The sequence below is a fragment of the Lithobates pipiens genome, unplaced genomic scaffold (assembly GCF_037356315.1).
Source record: "Lithobates pipiens isolate NorthernLeopardFrog02 unplaced genomic scaffold, aLitPip1_a1.2 Scaffold_18, whole genome shotgun sequence".
Taxonomy (NCBI): Eukaryota; Metazoa; Chordata; class Amphibia; order Anura; family Ranidae; genus Lithobates; species Lithobates pipiens.
The window spans coordinates 209,117,764-209,134,353 of NW_027507758.1; the positions used below are offsets into that span (position 1 = coordinate 209,117,764).

The 16,590-nt window shown below is 44.4% G+C and overlaps 1 non-coding gene and 18 pseudogenes across 1 annotated transcript; all 19 read right to left on the reverse strand.

Annotated features, from left to right (window-relative positions):
• Nucleotides 1–6,411: 6,411 nt before the first annotated feature.
• Nucleotides 6,412–6,530, reverse strand: LOC143990870 (5S ribosomal RNA; annotated as a pseudogene).
• A 106-nt stretch (nt 6,531–6,636) lies between these two features.
• LOC143990783 (5S ribosomal RNA) lies at nt 6,637–6,755 on the reverse strand (annotated as a pseudogene).
• A 106-nt stretch (nt 6,756–6,861) lies between these two features.
• Nucleotides 6,862–6,981, reverse strand: LOC143990775 (5S ribosomal RNA; annotated as a pseudogene).
• A 107-nt stretch (nt 6,982–7,088) lies between these two features.
• LOC143990960 (5S ribosomal RNA) lies at nt 7,089–7,207 on the reverse strand (annotated as a pseudogene).
• A 106-nt stretch (nt 7,208–7,313) lies between these two features.
• On the reverse strand, nt 7,314–7,432 carry LOC143990860 (5S ribosomal RNA; annotated as a pseudogene).
• Nucleotides 7,433–8,243: 811 nt separating this feature from the next.
• On the reverse strand, nt 8,244–8,364 carry LOC143990954 (5S ribosomal RNA; annotated as a pseudogene).
• A 106-nt stretch (nt 8,365–8,470) lies between these two features.
• Nucleotides 8,471–8,589, reverse strand: LOC143990763 (5S ribosomal RNA; annotated as a pseudogene).
• Nucleotides 8,590–8,696: 107 nt separating this feature from the next.
• Nucleotides 8,697–8,815, reverse strand: LOC143990460 (5S ribosomal RNA; annotated as a pseudogene).
• A 776-nt stretch (nt 8,816–9,591) lies between these two features.
• LOC143990785 (5S ribosomal RNA) lies at nt 9,592–9,710 on the reverse strand (annotated as a pseudogene).
• Nucleotides 9,711–9,817: 107 nt separating this feature from the next.
• LOC143990472 (5S ribosomal RNA) lies at nt 9,818–9,936 on the reverse strand (annotated as a pseudogene).
• A 776-nt stretch (nt 9,937–10,712) lies between these two features.
• On the reverse strand, nt 10,713–10,831 carry LOC143990786 (5S ribosomal RNA; annotated as a pseudogene).
• Nucleotides 10,832–10,935: 104 nt separating this feature from the next.
• Nucleotides 10,936–11,055, reverse strand: LOC143990825 (5S ribosomal RNA; annotated as a pseudogene).
• Nucleotides 11,056–11,609: 554 nt separating this feature from the next.
• On the reverse strand, nt 11,610–11,728 carry LOC143990768 (5S ribosomal RNA). Its single transcript, XR_013277451.1, has one exon. It is a non-coding gene; the product is annotated as a 5S ribosomal RNA (ribosomal RNA).
• Nucleotides 11,729–11,948: 220 nt separating this feature from the next.
• LOC143990923 (5S ribosomal RNA) lies at nt 11,949–12,067 on the reverse strand (annotated as a pseudogene).
• Nucleotides 12,068–12,843: 776 nt separating this feature from the next.
• LOC143990938 (5S ribosomal RNA) lies at nt 12,844–12,962 on the reverse strand (annotated as a pseudogene).
• A 109-nt stretch (nt 12,963–13,071) lies between these two features.
• On the reverse strand, nt 13,072–13,190 carry LOC143990594 (5S ribosomal RNA; annotated as a pseudogene).
• Nucleotides 13,191–14,272: 1,082 nt separating this feature from the next.
• On the reverse strand, nt 14,273–14,391 carry LOC143990873 (5S ribosomal RNA; annotated as a pseudogene).
• A 663-nt stretch (nt 14,392–15,054) lies between these two features.
• On the reverse strand, nt 15,055–15,173 carry LOC143990888 (5S ribosomal RNA; annotated as a pseudogene).
• Nucleotides 15,174–15,276: 103 nt separating this feature from the next.
• On the reverse strand, nt 15,277–15,395 carry LOC143990508 (5S ribosomal RNA; annotated as a pseudogene).
• Between the last annotated feature and the right edge of the window lie 1,195 nt (nt 15,396–16,590).

Sequence of the window (16,590 nt, forward strand, 5' to 3'; positions counted from 1 at the left end):
GCTAGGGAGTAGACTAAAATGTTCTTTGGTTCTTTTTGTTGTAGGTCTTTTAGACAAGATTGAGGTTTATACAACACAATATCTCCCTATTTGATGGGCCATTGGACATCTATGTAAAGGAACCCTTTATTCCCATCTTTTGTTGAGTTCATTTTGACTCCAGGGCTTTGAATGCGGTGACACTGCAACAGATCCATACCATCCTTACCATCTCCACATTTGTGGTTTAATCTCCTCCTCTCTTGGCTTGTCTTTCCGTTTTTTTTGGAACGGCTGCCAAAACAAGAGAGAGTGCCTATTTCTGGTATAAAAAATTAGCATGTGAGTATTCAAGTATTGGGTTTTAATGTATTATGTTATTTGTATATATGTACTTTTTGTAATATTCATTGCTTGTTGTGTGCTTACAGACAGTGGCTTCCCTGAAGAAGAAATGATTAATACATATTTTTCGAAACACGTAGGAAAAGAGCTGCCTGTTTTGCTGGATAGAGTCTACGCATGTAGTAATATTCTATGCCATACACATATGTTAGCACAACACTGTTATTTTATGAATCATTGTGGTATTGTAATGTCGTTTGATAGTTGTAATAAAAATTTATATATTTTTTCATATATATTTTAGTATATTATATTTTTTCTACATTGCCTTAAAAATCCCAATAATTTTGAGGTGTTATTCAATTGTATATATCACTTTCGGGATGATGGCAATAACATGTCATAGCTCATGAGTCCAACCATTATTACCAATAAGTTCAGGGGTGGAGAATACACCCAAAATCCTCAAACTCGTGACTCATTGGCTCTGACATGGATTACTAAGTGTAAAATAAGATTTTTTAAGGGGTTAATAGTTCCTCTTGAGTTGAGGCATTTACCTCCTAAGTGTTTGCTTTCGGGATATTGAGAGCAACATATATATTTATGTATATTTAACCCTTGTTTTATTTATTTTTTCCCTCTCTGAAATGGGGGATCTTTTAGGGCAGAATTGGGAGGAGCTCATGTCCCCCATTCAAACCAGCTTCCAAGCAAAGGAACAGGTGATATCTGACTTGAATTCACAATTTTCTAATTTAACTAAAATACTGGAGAAAAAATCAGCTTTGCATTGGCACATACAATCTTTAGAACGGTATATTCAAGAAAACATCAATCCTATCGGCCTGAGAATTCAGATATTCCCTATTTTCAGTCATATTTTGAATGAACTGAAAAAGAATTGGGAATCTCATCTAAACGACTGTTCAAAAAATCTGATGATGTTATTACAGAGAGAATATAGACAACAACTAGAGGAATTGAATATAGAAATTGATACTCTCTATGTTCGTTTAGTTCCTTTAAAAATACATGAGGACTATGCGAGCCTACAGGTAAAATTAAGAGATCACCTTAAGGAATATGGGAAATCAATCCTTCAAAAAAAAGAGAGGAAATATTGGAGGGACAAAAACGCATTTAGCGAAAATCGGGCATACAAATGGCAGCAGATCAATAAAAATAAAATTGGCAAAAATTTAACCAAAATACATGAATACAAGAATGATTATAATTCAGATACACCCTCCAATGCTTCCTCGTCTTCGGCCTCCTCTCTTATAGAGGGGCCAATGAGAAAAAGAAAGGGTCCTTTTGCTAAAATACAAGATATAGATCATGAAGCACATCAGGTTACAAAAAAACGTACAACTGAAGTCCAACAAGGCCCACATTTATCTAAAAATGGGGGGCCGTCAAGAAATTTGAGAGATAGGAAAGATATCTTGAAAACTATTTCATCTGAGAAAAATAAAAATACTAAAAGCCCGAAGGAATTAGGGGCGGTTCCAAAAACACAAAAACAATTGGATGAATTTTTAGACAAAATAGTTCCAACCCAAACCTCAGTTCCAACCCAGCCTTAGAAATAGAAACAGGTACCAATATGGGCGAAGGCGGTTTAAACATCATAAATCTCTCGTCACATATACTTACGGCCATTGAAAGTGCTTTCACTTGGGCTGTCATTTTGCCCTAATAAATCATTAGATGACTTTGAAGTCATCAAAGATATTAATCTATTCACACACAAGGTACTTTTTAAATGTCTATATAGTAAACAACCAAAACAAGAGGTTATTCCATCTAATCTTACAGCAGCTGATTTTAGGGCCCTGCGTGACCTTAATCAGCTGCTACAGGAAAATAAATTGGTGCTGGAAGATTGGGAAGAGGAAACTGACAGTGAAGATAGTCCAGATGAAGATCTTGGGCAGAGATCCTCACCTGTGATAAAAAAAGTGTATAAGAAAAAATCCAACAAATTTCCCACATTGCGTTCCAATCCAGCCCTAGCATTGTTTGTCAAGTTGACAACCAAAGAAATCAAAAAAATGAAAAAAGACAAGAGTAAGCTAAAAAATCTTAATTTAGAACAGAAACATGCTTTAAAATCACTCCAGGACAATGTAGAAATTACAATAAAACAATCAGACAAGGGGGGTAACATCGTTTTAATGGATAATTCCATGTATGAAGCCATGTGCCTGAAAATCCTTAATGATCGGAAATGCTACTGTAGAATCTCGGCGCATTGTTTAGATAAATATAATCAAAAATTCTATGACCTGGTTGATGGAGCCTATAGAGATGGTGCCATTACTGTAGAGATGTGGGATTTTATACGTACTAAATATCCAAGAATACCCACAATGTATGCATTACCAAAAATACATAAAAATATTCAGAACCCCCCGGGAAGACCGATCATCTCGGGTAATGGATGCATCTCAGAGGCTGCAAGCCAGGTCATAGACGACTATTTGAGACCACACGTCTTGGAATTAGCATCATACACGAAAGATACTATCCATCTATTGCAAATCTTAGAGGATTTGATAATCCCGGATACAGCAATATTGGTGGCTATAGACGTCGAATCCCTCTACAATAGCATTCCCCATGACCTAGGAATAAAGGCAATACAACGTGTTTTACAACAAAGGTCGACTATCGAATGGAAACTTAATAAGTTTATTTTATCAATGCTTGACTTCATACTTAGACATAATGTTTTTTTATTTAAAGGATCCCACTACCTCCAGGTACAAGGGGTGGCCATGGGCACATGTTCTGCGCCCTCCTATGCCAACTTGTACCTGGGGGAGTGGGAAAAAAACTTTTCTGTCCGATGATGCATGGGCTATATACACTAAGAACATCATACTGTGGCAACGTTACATAGACGATGTATTTATGGTTTGGAATGGCCCGGAAGAAATATTGAAAACTTGTCTTGAAGTGATGAATCAAAATAATTTGAATCTTTTTTTCACAATGTCTTATAATCGGACCCAAATTGATTTCTTAGACATTACCATCATGAAAAATGCAGTAGGGCAACTTACTACAAAATTGTTCAGGAAGGAAACTGCCGGCAACACGCTTCTGCATGCCGGCAGTTTCCATCCGGAATCTTTGAAAAAATCTATTCCTTATAGTCAAATGTTGCGAATCAAACGCAACTGTACAACTAGTGAAGCTTTTCAAAAAGAGGCGGATGAATTGAGTAAAAGATTATTGCTACGAGGGTATACAAAAACCTGCCTGAAAAAGGCTTTTAACCGTGTTAAAAATCAAGATAGACAAACTTTGCAATTTGGAAAAAGTAAACTCAAGAAGAATGAGAATACAACTAGATTAATTCTACGGTTTTCGAACGAACATGAAAAAATAAAAAGTGTTCTCACTAAATATTGGTCAATATTAACAGAGGATCCAATATTATCGACTGTTGTTACCTTAAAACCCCAAATCACTTTTCGTAAAGCCGGCTCTCTTGGGGATTCATTGGTACAAAGTGAATACAAGGGTAACCAACGCCGAGACCCATGTAAAACTTGGGGAACATACCCATGTGGGTCTTGTTCCTGTTGTGAATACATAAAGCAACGGACAATTTTCAAGTTACCCAATGGTGAGAGTTTCCGATTAAAACACTTCGCTAATTGTAAAACCAAAGGCGTTGTTTACCTTTTTCAATGTGAGTGTGGGGCTTTCTACATTGGAAAGACCAAACAAGAATTAGGTCAACGCATTAGTAAACATCTGTCTGCCATGAGGATCTGCAACCTCTATCTCCCTTTGGGGAGACATATTGCAGACGCTCACGCACACAGGATGCCGGCTGTAAACTTTACTGTGATAGACCGGGTACATATACCAATTAGAGGGGGGATTGGAACAAGACACTCTTGCAACGTGAAATGCGCTGGATTAAATCATTGGAAGCTACAGTTTATCCAGGGCTGAATGAAACAGAGAGCTTTAGGCCATTCCTAGAGGGCTATGTTTCAGGGAAAACTGAATAATTAGTTGGTTGGTGGACAATTGAGCTCCTCACCTAGATGTGATTCTGTGTTTTTTTTTCCCCCTTCAAATTAATAAACAAAAATAAAAATCAATATATCTGTATCTTTATATATAATCTTTTCTATGTGAACAATACTTGATGTCTTTAAACATGTTTTTAAGTGATCTACAATAGGTTTGGTGGGATCTGTGGTCACTGCGTTCCCGGCACAGGTAAGCCCATCTGGGTGGTTTTATTAGGGGGGCGCTGGGGTTATTCTTACCCCTTTTTTCTGCTCCCCTTTCTTTCGCCACCGATTTGGGCATTGGCTTTCTCCCTCGATGGCCACCTTGTGTGGCGTCCGGGTGTTTATCCAATTTATTTCTGTGTCAGTGGTTTTAGTTCTAGCCTTATTGACCTATTGCAGGTGACAATTTTAATTGGCGTCCATCTGTGAAGTTATGGTCACTTCTGTGGAGTAATTTCCACATGCCCATTATCTTGAGTCTATTGGGATAAGTCCTAGTAAGTGGATTGCAATAGATTCAGCGATTCATTTTGTAGTGTTTGTTTCCTCCCCTGTATTTTTGCAATCATTTGTATTCATTGTTTACAGTTATTGCCCAGTAAGATGTTACCTCCAGGAAGTATAAAAGAGTGTCACTTCTGGTTCCGGAAAATGACGTCATTTGCGGTTCCGGGTTAAAATGACGTCACTTCCGGTTCCGGCGGAAGTGGTCATACCGGAAGTGCTGCAAATAGCGGCAAAAACGCCGCTATTTGACCAATAAGCACTCACATACCTGGAGTAATCACCTGTGTGATCTCCAATGAAAAAAAGTTGTTGTTGAAAAGAGGAGGAGCTCTTCGGAGAACCTCCTATTAGAATCAAGTGGTTAGATAGATGGGAGGAGTCTTTGTGTTGATTGGAGGAACCTCTTTGGCGCCAATCTACACAATAAGGGCTATTTAAGGCAGACGCCAGAAGCTCTAAGCAGGTGGGAATTTCTCCTATGTCCCTTGGATGCTCCAGACTTGGTGATATTCGTAAAAAACTAGGAAACGTGGAACCCCGATATGGCGGTAAGCTACTTTTTGTGAATCTCTGTCTTATGACAAGTGCAAGGCTAGGGAGTAGACTAAAATGTTCTTTGGTTCTTTTTGTTGTAGGTCTTTTAGACCAGATTGAGGATTATACAACACAATATCTCCCTATTTGATGGGCCATTGGACATCTATGTAAAGGAACCCTTTATTCCCATCTTTTGTTGAGTTCATTTTGACTCCAGGGCTTTGAATGCGGTGACACTGCAACAGATCCATACCATCCTTACCATCTCCACATTTGTGGTTTAATCTCCTCCTCTCTTGGCTTGTCTTTACGTTTTTTTTTGGAACTGCTGCCCAAACAAGAGAGAGTGCCTATTTCTGGTATAAAAAATTAGCATGTGAGTATTCAAGTATTGGGTTTTAATTTATTATGTTATTTGTATATATGTACTTTTTGTAATATTCATTGCTTGTTGTGTGCTTACAGACAGTGGCTTCCCTGAAGAAGAAATGATTAATACATATTTTTCAAAACGCGTAGGAAAAGAGCTGCCTGTTTTGCTGGGTAGAGTCTACGCATGTAGTAATATTCTATGCCATACACATATGTTAGCACAACACTGTTATTTTATGAATCATTGTGGTATTGTAATGTCGTTTGATAGTTGTAATAAAAAATTATATATTTTTTCATATATATTTTAGTATATTATATTTTTTCTACATTGCCTTAAAAATCCCAATAATTTTGAGGTGTTATTCAATTGTATATATCACTTTGGGGATGATGGCAATAACATGTCATAGCTCATGAGTCCAACCATTATTCCCATCCAGGTACTAACCAAGCCCGACGCTGCTTAGCATCCGAGAACAGACGATTTCGGGCACATACAGAGTGATGTGGCTGTATGCGGTGTTGCTGGCCACTTTCAACCCTCTTGACAAACGCCAAGATGGTCACCTCGGCAAACAAGCAGAAAAATAAAACAGGTCGTCGACGCCAACAACATAATAAAAAAAAACTACGGCACCTGGTATTCCCAGGCAGTCTCCCATCCAGGTACTAACCAGCCACGACCCTGCTTAGCATCCGAGCTCAGACGAGATGGGGCACATTCAGAGTGATGTGGCCATAGGCGATCTTGCTGGCCACTTTCAACCCTCTTGACAACAGCCAAGATGGTCACCTCGGCAAACAAGCAGAAAAATAAAACGGGTCTTTGACGCTAACAACATATAAAAAAAGCCTACGGCACCTGGTATTCCCAGGCGGTCTCCCATCCAGGTACTAACTAGGCTCAACCCTGCTTAGTATCCAAGATTAGGTGAGATCGGGCGCATTCAGGGTGATGTGGCCTAAGGCGATCTTGATGGCCACTCTAAACCCTCTTGTCAAAAGACAAGATGGTCACCTCGGCAAACAAGCAGAAAAATAAACAGGTCGTCAACGCCAACAACATATTAAAAATAGCCTACGGCACCTGGTGTTCCCAGGCGGTCTCCCATCCAGGTACTAACCAGGCCCGACTCCGGCTTAGTATCCAAGATTAGGTGAGATTGGGCACATTCAGGGTGATGTGGCCATAGGCGATCTTGGTGGCCACTCTCAACTCTCTTGACAAACGCTACTATGGTCACCTCGGCAAACAAGCAGTAAAATACAACAGAACGTCGACGCCAACAACATGTTAAAAAAAGCCTACAGCACCTGGTATTCCCAGGCAGACTCCCACCCAGGTACTAACCAGGCCCAACCCTGCGTAGCATCCAAGATCAGAAGAGATTGGGCGCATTCAGGGTGATGTGGCCATAGGCGATCTTGCTGGCCACTTTCAACCCTCTTGACAAAAGCCAAGATGGCCACCTCGGCAAACATTCAGAAAAATAAACCGGTCGTCAACGCCAACAACATATTAAAAAAAGTCTACGGCACCTGGTACTTCCAGGCGGTCTCCCATCCCGGTACTAACCAGGCCCGACCCTGCTTGGTATCCGAGATTAGACGAGATTGGGCGCATCCAAGGTGATGTGGCCGTAGGTTATTTTGCTGGCCACTCTCAACCCTCTTGCCAAACGCTAAGATGGTCACCTCGGCAAACAAGCAGAAAAATAAAACAGGTCATCGACGCCAACAACATATTAAAAAAAAAGCCTACGGCACCTGGTAATCCCAGGTGGTCTCCCATCCAGGTACTAAGCTGGCCTGACCCTGCTTAGCATCCAAGATCAGACAAGATGTGGAGCATTCAAGGCGATGTGGCTGTAGGTGATCTTGGTGGCCACTCTCAACCCTCTTCACAATTGCCAAGATGGTCACCTCGGCAAACAAGTTGAAAAATAAAACATGTCATCGACACCAACAACATATTAATAAAAGGACCACGGCACCTGGAACTCCCAGGCGGTCTCCATGTGGACGTAGGCGATCTTGCTGGCCACTCTCAACCCTCTTGACAAAAGCCAAGACGGTCACCTCGACAAACAAGCAGAAAAATAAAACAGGTCGTCGATGCCAACAACATAATAAAAAAACAGCCTACGGCACCTGGCATTCCCTGGCGGTCTCCCATCCAGGTACTAACCAGGCCCGACCCTGCTTAGCATCGGAGATCAGGCACATTCAATGCATACGGCAACTGATTTTCCCAAGCCGTCTACCTTCCAGATACTAACCAGGCCCGACCCTCCTTAGCATCTGAGATCAGATGGGATCGGGCGCATTCAGAGTGATGTGGCCGTAGGTGATCTTGGTGGCCACTCTCAACCCTCTTGACAAACGTCAAGATGGTCACCTCGGCAAACAAGCAGAAAAATAAAACAGGTCGTCGACGCCAACAACATAATAAAAAAAAGACCACGGTACCTGGTATTCCCAGGCAGTCTCCCATCCAGGAACTAACCAGGCCCGAACCTGCTTACACATCCGAGATCAGACGAGATCGGGTGCATTCAGGGTGATGTAGCCGGTAGGTGAACTTCCCAGCCTCTCTGAACCCTCTTGACAAACGCCAAGATGGTCACCTCGGCAAACAAGCAGAAAGATAAAACAGGTCGTCGACACCAACAACATATTAAAAAAGCCTATGGCACCTGGTACTCCCAGGCTGTCTTCCATCCAGGTACTAACCAGGCCCGACCCTGCTTAGCATCCGAGATCGGACGAGATGGGGCGCATTCAGGGTGATGTGGCCGTAGGTGATCTTGCTGGCCACTCTCAACCCTCTTGACAAACGCCAAGATGGTCACCTTGGCAAACAAGCAGAAAAATAAAACAGGTCGTCAACGCCAACATCATATTAAAATAAGCCTACGGCACCTGTTATTCCCAAGCGGTTTCCCATCCAGGTACTAACCAGGCCCGACCCTGCTCAGCATCTGAGATCAGACGAGATCGGGCGTATTAAGGGTAATGTGGCCGTAGGCGATCTTGCTGGCCACTCTCAACCCTCTTTGCAGGCGTCAAGATGGTCATTTTTCTGCAAAGAAGCAGAAAAATAAAACAGGTCGTCGACGCCAACAATATATTAAAATACTGCCTACAGCACCTGGTGTTCCCAGGCGGTCTCCCATCCAAGTACTAACTACTAACCAGGCCCGTCCCTGCTTAGCACCCGAGATCAGACGCATTCAGGATGATGATGTGATCTTGCAGGCCACTCTCAACCCTCTTGACAAACGCCAAGATGGTCACCTAAGCAAACAAGCAGAAAAATAAAACAGGTCAACGACGCCAACAACATATTAAAAATCATCCTACGGCACCTGGTATTACCAGGCGGTCTCCAATCCAGGTACCAACCAGGCCCGACCCTGCTTAACATCTGAGATCAGCCGAGATTGGATGCATTCAGGGTGAAGTGACCGTAGGCAAACTCTTTGGCCACTCCTAACCCTTTGGACAAACGCGAAGATGGTCACCTTGGTAAACAAGCAGAAAAATAAACAGATCGTCGACGCCAACAACATTAAAAAAAGGCTACGACATCTGGTACTTCCAGGCTGTCTCCCATCTAGGTATTAACCAGGCCCAACCATGCTTAGCATCTGAGATCAGAAAAGACCTGGTGCATTCAGGGTGATATGGCTGTAGGCTGTCTCTTTGGCCACTCTTAACCCTCTTGACAAACGCCTAGATGGTCACCTCGGCAAACAAGCAGAAAAATAAAACAGATTGTCGACGCCAACAACATATTGAAAAAAGCCTACGGCACCTGGTACTCCCAGACAGTCTTCCATCCAGGTACTAACCAGGCCCGACCCTGCTTAGCATCCGATATCAGACGAAATGGGGTGCATTCAGGGTGATGTGGCTGTAGGCGATCTTGCAGTCCACTCTCAACCTTCTTGACAAACGACAAGATGGTCACCTTGGCAAACAAGCAGAAAAATAAAACAGGTCGTCAACGCCAACATCATATTAAAATAAGCCTACGGCACCTGTTATTCCCAAGCGGTTTCCCATCCAGGTACTAACCAGGCCCGACCCTGCTCAGCATCTGAGATCAGACGAGATCGGGCGTATTAAGGGTAATGTGGCCGTAGGCGATCTTGCTGGCCACTCTCAACCCTCTTTGCAGGCGTCAAGATGGTCATTTTTCTGCAAAGAAGCAGAAAAATAAAACAGGTCGTCGACGCCAACAATATATTAAAATACTGCCTACAGCACCTGGTGTTCCCAGGCGGTCTCCCATCCAAGTACTAACTACTAACCAGGCCCGTCCCTGCTTAGCACCCGAGATCAGACGCATTCAGGATGATGATGTGATCTTGCAGGCCACTCTCAACCCTCTTGACAAACGCCAAGATGGTCACCTAAGCAAACAAGCAGAAAAATAAAACAGGTCAACGACGCCAACAACATATTAAAAATCATCCTACGGCACCTGGTATTACCAGGCGGTCTCCAATCCAGGTACCAACCAGGCCCGACCCTGCTTAACATCTGAGATCAGCCGAGATTGGATGCATTCAGGGTGAAGTGACCGTAGGCAAACTCTTTGGCCACTCCTAACCCTTTGGACAAACGCGAAGATGGTCACCTTGGTAAACAAGCAGAAAAATAAACAGATCGTCGACGCCAACAACATTAAAAAAAGGCTACGACATCTGGTACTTCCAGGCTGTCTCCCATCTAGGTATTAACCAGGCCCAACCATGCTTAGCATCTGAGATCAGAAAAGACCTGGTGCATTCAGGGTGATATGGCTGTAGGCTGTCTCTTTGGCCACTCTTAACCCTCTTGACAAACGCCTAGATGGTCACCTCGGCAAACAAGCAGAAAAATAAAACAGATTGTCGACGCCAACAACATATTGAAAAAAGCCTACGGCACCTGGTACTCCCAGACAGTCTTCCATCCAGGTACTAACCAGGCCCGACCCTGCTTAGCATCCGATATCAGACGAAATGGGGTGCATTCAGGGTGATGTGGCTGTAGGCGATCTTGCAGTCCACTCTCAACCTTCTTGACAAACGACAAGATGGTCACCCCGGCAAACAAGCAGAGAAAAAAACAGGTCATCAACGCCAACAAGATTAAATAAAGCCTACGGTACCTGGTATTCCCAGGCAGTCTACCATCCAGGTATTAACCAGGCCCGACCCTCCTTAGTATCCGAGATCAGACGAGATCGGGCACATTCCAAGGCGATGTGGCCATAGGCGATCTTGCTGGCCACTCAACCCACTTGACAAAACGCCAAGATGGTCACCTCGGCAAATAGGCAGAAAAATAAAACAAGTCGTCGACGCCAACAACATATTGGTAAAAAGCTTACGGCACATGGTTTTCCCAGACGGTCTCACATCCAGGCACTAACAAGGCCCCACCCTGCTTAGCATCCGAGATCAGACGAGACTGGGCACATTCAGGGAGATATGGCCGTAGGCAAGATTGCTGGCCACTCTCAACCCTCTTGACAAACGCCAAGATGGTCACGTCGGCAAACAAGCAGAAAAATAAAACAGGTCATCGACGCCAACAACATATAAAAAAAGCCTACGCCACCTGGTATTCGCAGGAAGGCTCCCATCCAGGTACTAACCAGGCCCGACTCTGCTTAGTATCCGAGATTAGACGAGATCGGACGCATCCGAGGTGATGTTTCCATAGGTGATCTTTCTGGCCACTCTCAACCCTCTTGACAAACGCCAAAATGGTCACCTCGGCAAACAAGCAGAAAAATAAACAGATCGTCGACGCCAACAACATTAAAAAAGCCTACGACACCTGGTATTCCCAGGCGGTCTCCCATCTAGGTACTAACCAGGCCCAACCATGCTTAGCTTCTGAGATCAGACGAGACCTGGTGCATTCAGGGTGATATGGCTGTAGACCAACTCTTTGGCCACTCTTAACCCTCTTGACAAACGCCAAGATGGTCACCTCGGCAAACAAGCAGAAACATAAAACAGATCGTCGACGACAAACAAAATATTATAAAAAAGCCTACGGCACCCAGTATTCCAAGACAGTCACCCATCCAGGTACTAATCAGGCCTGACCCTGTTTAGCATCCGAGATCAAACAAGATCAGATGAGATCAAGCACATTCAAAGCCTACAACACCTGGTTTTCCCAGACCGTCTTTCTTCCAGGTACTAACCAGGCCCGACCCTGCTTAGCATCTCAGATCAGATGGGATCGGGCACATTCAGGGTGATGTGGCCATAGGCTATCTTGCTGGCCACGCTCAACCCTCTTGACAAACGCCAAGATGGTCACGTCGGCAAACAAGCAGAAAAATAAAACAGGTCGTCGACGCCAACAACATATTAAAAAAAGCCTATGGCACCTGGTATTCCCAGGCGGTCTCCCATCCAGGTACTAGCGAGGCCCGACCCTACTTAGCATCCCAGATTGGGCGCATTCAGGGTGATGTGGCCGTAGGCAATCTTGCTGGCCACTCTCAACCCTCTTGACAAACACCACGATGGTCACCTCGGAAAACTAGCAGAAAAATAAAACAGGTCGTCGACGCCAACAACATATTTAAAAAAAGCCGAAGGCACCTGGTATTCCCAGACGGTCTCCCATCCAGGTACTAACTGAGCCCGACGCTGCCTAGCATCCGAGACCAAACCATTTTAGGGCACATACAGAGTGATGTGGCCGTAGGCCATCTTGCTGACCACTCTCAACCCTCATGACAAACACCATGATGGTCACATCGGCAAACAAGCAGAAAAATAAAACAGGTCGTCAACCCCAACAACATATTAGAAAAAGCCTACGGCACCTGGTATTCCCAGACGGTCTCCCATCCAGGTACTAACCAAGCCCGACACTGCTTCGCATTTGAGACCAAGCGATTTTTGGAGCATACAGAGTGATGTGGCCTTAGGCGATCTTGATGGCCACTCTCAACCCTCTTGACAAACGCCAAGATGGTCACCTCGGCAAACAAGCAGAAAAATAAAACAGGCCGTCGACGCCAACAACATATTAAAAAAGCATACAGCACCTGGAATTCCCAGGCGGTCTCCCAACTAGGTACTAACCAGGCCCCACCCTGCTTAGCAGCTGAGATCAGACGAGATCAGGCACATTCAGGGTGATGTGGCTGTTGGCGATTGTGCTTGCCACTCTCAACCCTCTTGACAAACGCCAAGATGGTCACCTCGGCAAACAAGCAGAAAAATAAAACAGGTCGCCGATAACAACAACATATTAAAAAAAAAACCTGCGGCACCTGGTATTCCCAGGGAGTCACCCATCCGGGTATAAACCAGGCCCGACCCTGCGTAGCATCCAAGATCAGATGAGATCGGGTGCATTCAGGGTGATGTGGCCATAGGTGATCTTGCATGCCACTCTCAACCGATGTTCTGCCATACAGGTATTAATCAGGCCTGACACTGCTTAGCCTCCGAGATCAGACAAGATCGGGCACTTTCAGGGTGATGGGGCCGTAAGTGATCTCTATGGGCACTCTCAACCCTCTCGTTAAACGCCAAGATGGTCACCTTGGGAACCAAGCGAAAAAAGACAGGTCAATGCCAACAACATAAAAAGAAGCCTACAACACCTGGTATTCCCAAGCAGTCTCCCATCCAACTACTAACCAGGCCTTACCCTGCTTAGTCTCCCAGGCCAGACAAGATCATGTGCTTTCATGATGATGTGGCCATTAGGTGATCTCATCGGGCACTCTCAACCCTCTTGACAAACAGCAAGATGGGCACTTTGAGAAACAAGCGAAAAAAACAGGTCAACAACATAAATAAATGTCTATGGCACCTGGTATTACCCTGGGTTCTCCCATCCAGGTACTAACCAGGCTTGACACTGCTAGGCCTTGGAGATCAGACGAGATCGGGCACTTTCAGGGTGATGGGGACGTAGGTGATCTCTTAGGGCACTCTCAAACCTCTTGACAAGCCAAGATGGTCACCTTGAGAAACAAGCGAAAAAAAACAGGTCAATGCCAACAACATAAAAAGAAGCCTACAGCACCTTGTATTCACAGACGGTCTCCCATCCAGGTACTAACCAGGCCTGATGCTGCTTAGCCTCTGAAATCAGATGAGATTGGGTGCTTTCAGGGTGATGTGGCCATAGGCGATCTCTTTAACACACGCTCAACCCTCTTGACAAACTCCAAGATGGTCACCTTGAGAAACAAGCGAAAAGACAGGTCAAAGCCAACAACATATAAAGAAGCTTAGGGCACCTGGTATTCCCAGGCGGTCTCCCATCCAGGTACTATCTAAGGACCAACCCTGCTTACCCTCTGAGATCAGATGAGATCGGGCACTTTCACAGTGATGAAGCCATAGGAGATCTTTTCAAGCACTCTCAGCCCTCTTGGCAAATGCCAAGATGGTCACCTTGGGAAACAAGCGGAAAAAAAATCTGGTCAACGCCAACAACATAAAAGAAGCCTATGGAACCTGGTATTCCCAGGCGGTCTTCCATCCATGTACTAACCAGGCACGACCCTGCTTAGTCTCCAAGATCAGATGAAATCAGGCATTTTCAGGTCGATGTTGCCATAGGCGATCTCTTCGTGCACTCTCAATCCTCTTGACCAGCTCCAAGATGGTCACCTTGAGAAACAAGCGAAAAAAACAGGTTAACGCCAACAACATAAAAAGAAGCCCATCCAACCGGGCACAACCCTGCTTAGCCTCCAAGATCAGATAAGATCGGGTGTTCTCTGGGCGAGGTGGCCGTAGGTGATTTCTTTGGGCACTCTCAACCCTCTTGACAAACGGCAAGATGGTCACCTTGGGAAACAGGTGAAAAAAAACAGGTCAACGCCAACAACATAAAAAGATGCCTACGGCACCTGGTATTACCCAGCATTCTCCCATCCAGGTACTAACCAGGCCCGACACTGCTTAGCCTCTGAGATCAGTCAAGTTTGGGCACTTTCAGGGTGGTGGGGCCGTAGGTGATCTCTTTGGGCACTCTCAACCCTCTTGACAAACGCGAAGATGGTCACCTGGAGAGACAAGCGAAAAAAATAGGTCAACGCCAACAACATGAAAAGAAGCCCATCCAACTGGGCAAAACCCTGCTTAGCCTCCAAGATCAGATGAGATCTAGGCGAGATCAGTAGGCGATTTCTTCGGGCACTCTCAACCCTCTTGACAAACGCCAAGATGGTCACCTTGGGAAACAAGTGAAAAAACAGGTCAACCTCAACAACATAAAAAGATGCCTATGGCACCTGGTATTACCCAGCGTTCTCCCATCCAGGTGCTAACCAGGCCCGACCCTGCTTAGCATCCAAGATCAGATGAGATCGGGTGCATTCAGGGTGATGTGGACATAGGTGATCTTGCATGCCACTCTCAACCCTCTAGACAAACACCAAGATGGTTACCTCGGCAAACAAACAGAAAAATAAACTGGTCGTCAATGGCAACAACATAAAAAAAGCCTACGGTACCTGGTATTCCCAGGCAGTCTACCATCCAGGTACTAACCAGGCCCAACCCTGCTTAGTATCCGAGATCAGACAAGATCAGGCGCATCCAAGGTGATGTGGCCGTAGGCGATCTTGCTGGCCACTGTGAACCCCCTTGAAAAAACGCCAAGATGGTCACCTCGGCAAACAAGCAGAAAAATAAAACAGGTCGTCGACGCCAACAACATATTTAAAAAAAAGCTTACGGCACATGGTTTTCCCAGGCGATCTCCCAACCAGGTACTAACCAGGCCAGACCCTGCTTAGCATCCTAGATCAGATGAGATTGGGCACATTCAGATAGATGTGGCCCGTAGGCTATATTGCTGGCCACTCGCAACCCTCTTGACAAATGCCAAGAGGGTCACGTCGGCAAACAAGCAGAAAAATAAAACACGTCGTCGACGCCAACAACATATTAAAAAAAGCCTACGGCACCTGGTATTCCCACAAGGTCTCCCATCCAGGTACTAACAAGGCCTGACCCTTCTTAGCATCCCAGATTGGGCGCATTCAGGGTGATGTGGACGTAGGCGAACTTGCTGGCCACTCGCAACCCTCTTGACAAACGCCAAGATGGTCACGTCGGCAAACAAGCAGAAAAATAAAACAGGTCGTCGACGCCAACAACATATTAAAGTCGTCAATAGACATGTGCAGAGTAAAATATTTCGTTTCGGAATTTCGTTTTCGTCCGAAAACTTAATTTATTTAGTTACTCCCGAAATTCGTTTTTATTTATTTAGTTTTTCGTTCAAAAATTGCATTCGTCCGAAAATCCACATGAATTACGGTCGAATCTGTCTTGGAAGGCTTATGGTGTCTGTCAATGTATAAAGAAGATTTGACGGAGCTAACTATATAGCATACTTTAGAACCCTATTAAAGTCTATGGGACTCCAACGTTCAAAATCTAAAGTGCTAATTTTAAAGGCTAATTTGCAAGTTACTGTCCTAAAAAGTGTTTGGGGACCCGGGTCCTGCCCCAGGGGACATGTATCAATGCAAAAAAAAGTTTTAAAAACGGCCGTTTTTTCGGGAGCAGTGATTTTAATAATGATTAAAGTGAAACAATAAAAGTGTAATATTCCTTTAAATTTCGTAGGGGGGGGGGGGTTGTCTATAGTATGCCTGTGAAGGGGCGCATGTTTCCCGTGCTTAGAATTGTCCCTGCACAAAGTGTCATTTATGCAGTAAAAAAAGTCCTTTAAAATCACTCGCAGCTATAATGAATTGTCGGCTCCGTAATACAGAGAACACTCATTGAAAGTCATTGATAAAAAA